At 40.3% G+C, this 4,142-nt stretch overlaps 1 protein-coding gene across 6 annotated transcripts in view; it reads right to left on the reverse strand.

The window, feature by feature from the left end:
• LOC107268547 (beta-1,4-N-acetylgalactosaminyltransferase bre-4) overlaps positions 1 to 4,142 on the reverse strand; it is a 53,404-nt gene that overhangs the window by 39,230 nt on the left and 10,032 nt on the right. For 2 of the 6 annotated variants that reach the window (XM_025085819.1, XM_025085820.1), the window contains exon 1: positions 2,225 to 2,627. The exons of 2 other annotated variants lie outside the window; for them this stretch is intronic. The gene's annotated coding sequence lies outside the window, so the exon portion shown is untranslated. Of the gene's footprint in view, positions 1 to 2,224; positions 2,628 to 4,142 lie in introns of those variants that run through there. 2 more of the 6 variants (XM_015741433.2, XM_015741431.2) reach the window with 2 other exon arrangements.

Consider the following 4,142-nt stretch of genomic DNA (forward strand, 5'->3'; position numbering starts at 1 on the left):
AGTTTTTTGCCGTGTGACGTCACTGCTCGAGCGAATCCTTCCTCGGTCGTCTTTCGTAAACGTCTCGGGAGTAACGTCGACGCGCGCGATAATTGCTACGAATTCCCACATAATGCATCCGACGCGCTCCTATGCACGTCCGCCTTGTTATCTCGCGCAGGAACAATCTGTTCCTGTGAAAACCCTATTTCCCAGTCTGGTCGTCGAGTGGCATCGTTGAGTATTCGCCATTCGGCTGAATCGCTGAAGGAAATTGTAACGAGTACCATGCCGCCTCTACCTTCCACCCTCCCTCCCCCCTGGTCAACCAATGAGCATACAAACTTATCCCATGAATTAATAAAGACAATTGGGATCGATAATTAAAACAAAAATTTACAATTACATACGATGCATTGAATTTCGAATTATTTTTTAAAAATTCTTACATGATACTTCAATATTTAACCCACCCCCCACCCCCACCCATCAAATAAGTCCTTATCAAAGATTTCGATAAAATATACATTATTCGACGTGTCCGCTATGCTCTTTACACAGTCACAGAAAGTTTATCGCAAGTACTGTATATATATATATATATATATAGATGTGTGTATGCAAGTTTTCAAGTAACTTCAGAATTTATGCAAACTGACAGCTACGGTTTCTCTCGGAACTGACAGTCTGATTTGCGTAAGACGAGTGGGCTGCTGCGTCACTTCGAAATAGTAAAATGACCATAGCGGGTTGATGAGATAATGCAGATGGTCCAATGTAAAATTAGCTGAGGTAAAACAGGGCGAGTTTCCAATAGGATTAGTAAGCATGAGCATCGAAAGCCAACGATTAAAATTGACGATAAAATTGACGTGTGACGCGATAAAACCACAAAATCTCCAGCATCACCGTTAAAGTCTCGAGTGACTGCCGTGGAAACGAGTGTGACGAAACGACGATACATTGGAAATGCACCGTAATGGACAACGTTCGCTGATACGTGTGTGTATATATACACACGAGACAAAAGAGCCAATGACATCTTCCGGTACTAAATACCGTGTTGTCACTTTCCATTTTTTTATTTATCTTTTTCATTGTAAAACATTGCCCGTCTCGCGATGCGTAACGAAGCACGTTTGAATTTCACGAAACAAACACGAATAATTATCCGCGTCACGCTCGCGATACTGATTGTTCCGAAATAAGTATTTTCGCTAATTAAATCCCCGAGGCGATGCAACTGAAGTCGTTTGCCAGTGCCAGGGTAAATAGATAATATCGAAGTTAATAAAAGTCTTCTAAAGGCTAATAAAAGTAGAATAGTGACACTTGGGATTTGAATGACAGGTCATCTGAAATAACGTTACGAAGTTTAAAGGTCAATTCACATAGGACTCGTCAAACTTCATATTCGTTTCGGGTGTGAGAATTGGTTAAAATAAAATATCATCAAGTCATATTGCCGAGTAGTAACGTAACTGTCGCGTACGAGTCAACTTTTACTCCCCCTTTTTCTTCAAACTTCGTTAATCAACTTTTGCACGCTTACCAACCAACGTATTTCGAACTTTCGCCCGGGTTCGTTACGTTAACAGACGGATACCGTCGACTTTCCCGACAAACCGGTTAACGCTGTTTGCCTTGGTAAAATTATTAAATTCTTTTTTCTAACGAGATTGCGTGCTGCTTTTCGGCACAGTTTTCAAAATACTATTACGCGATGCGCCGTAAGCAATAAATCTTTGAAAGTCCTCGTGGACAAATAAAAACTTCATTGGCTTTTGCTAAGTAAATAAAAAAAAGCATAGGTGACGTCATTCGCACCTATACATACTACAAGCTGATGCATACCTATGGAAAACCAGTCGCAACTGTAAATTAGCGACTTGGAATGTCAAGAGGAAAAAAAAAATATCTAATACTTCGACTTTCACTTCAACGTCCAAACGTATCAGTTACGTAACGTGACCAATGAGTCGTGCACAAGTGTCAATTGAGATGAGATGAGAACGCATGTATGCCACACACTCGGGACCACGTGCGTAAGTTGTTCTTGGAAGCGAAGGTTAAAACAGTATTTAAAAAAGAATGCTGACAGACCGCACTGTAAACTTGTTCAATTTGTCAATTTGAATTTTCCCGCCAGAACGTCAGAAGCCCGTCGACTATGAGTGACAAAATTCGAAAGTACACTACGCAAGAACACGAGTATAGCAGCCGATGGAAATAATTCGGTACTGACCTTTCCCATGGCGTCCGAACGTAATTGGTTTCCACGCAGGCCAACCCGTTCCCTTTCGGCTGGTCCGGCTTACTCGATATTCTCAATGGCGCAGACAGTTCTTCCTTTCTCTTTTTTCCCCCACACCTTACACGAGGACAGACAAGAGAACGTGTTTATATTTTCACTTAGCACTCACGTACAGAAACAGCGTACACGCACCGAGTCGTCCAACGAACACAATAAATTTCCAATAGCTCGAAGCACCCAGCGCTCGACATACGGAAAAATACAAAGTGCCGTCAAGTGAAAAAATGCCTCCGGCAATAAAAAATAACCAACCGCAAGATCCGCTGCGACAACAAAGAAAACGTGCGCGGAGACTTTAACCGCAAGAAGTCTCAACACAGACTGCCGTTTGACAGCCGGCCTCGACGACCGCGCGCATTTCATCCCCACCACGCGGCCTAACCCGTCAGCCGAAAAGGTCTTCGTGATTAGTCGGAAGTACTCGGCTCTTCCGCCTGGCCGATCGGTCAGGAAGGTTCGCACGATATCGTGTGAATACAAGCCGGTATGTATGCCAGAAACATCTACGGCGAATTAAGCGATTGCGCTTTACGATTCAACATCTGGACTGTGGACATCTTTCCCATAAGCATAAAGTAAGACATTAGACACGAGGAAACAAAATTCAATAAAAAATTTCACGTGGAATTTTTTTTTTTAATAAAATTTCGTCATTTTCAATATCGACAACAATAATGACAGGATCGACAAGGGACTTAATATTTGATCGTCATGTGTCAAGGTAATCACGACCTTCTTTGCTTGTTAATCAATCTAATCATTCCGGCACGTTAGACGCTCGCCTAAAAGGACGACTGTTGCTGATTACTTCGAGTACCGTAACGGGTGTTTACTACGTGAAACAATGCATAGTCGATGTACTATCTGGTAATTAACATTAAGGCCGTTTACAATGGAATATTTCGATTTGTTTTATTGTTAAAGCTGCGACTATAAACATTCTATATGGACATACGATAATGTGCGTGTGTCACTTCCCCGGAATATACATACATACATATGTATTTCAAGATAGGGAAATCCAAATGCAGTCAGACGAAAACATGGACTGAACAATATATATACATATATATACATATATATATATATATATATATATATATATATACACGCATGACAATCTGTTTGTAATATTCAATATGGATAAAGTTCCTTTGTTACGATACAAAGAACACGTCATACGATTACATAAGGCGATCTCTCGAGGATAAGCCGAGCGTCGTAAGAATAAAATAATATATATTTTGAAAAACTTTTTTTTTAATATACCCAACAACCCCATTACGTCACGTCACAAAGCCCACGTAGGAATACCCGTAGGGTACCCAATATATGAAAAGAATAAAGAGCGACAAGTGTAATACATTACACCGCGTGTATTTGCAAAATCATCTGAAAAATTCGATTTCAAAATTCGCCAAATTTGCCAAAATTCGCCAAATCGCAGTAGCAATCTAGTACAAGAAATGAATTAGCGAATCAAAAGTGACAGAAGCCTAAAAAAATTTTTGTTTTCAAAATTTAACGTCAAAATATCAATCGAAGTTTCTCGGTATTTCGTAATTATTTCATGTGTCATTAGCACGTGAGTTATTATCGTGGAAAGTAAATTCTGACAGTCAATATTTATTTTTGCTACCAGTGACGTCATCAATGATCACGTTTTAAAATACCAAGAAGGACCAATCGAGGTCTGAAGCTTTCGCTTAATCCGCTGGTATCGGTTGTCGCTTGCGTTCTACTTGGGTTTCTAGCGAGCGACTCGTCGCTGGTTGAAAACAGAAGTAAAAAGGACAAAGGAGGACGCGGAGGTGTAAGGGAAAACGAAAAAAAAAAAAAAAAAAAAAAA

The sequence above is a fragment of the Cephus cinctus genome, unplaced genomic scaffold (genome assembly GCF_000341935.2).
Source record: "Cephus cinctus unplaced genomic scaffold, Ccin1 Ccin1_scaffold0564, whole genome shotgun sequence".
NCBI classification, from domain to species: Eukaryota; Metazoa; Arthropoda; class Insecta; order Hymenoptera; family Cephidae; genus Cephus; species Cephus cinctus.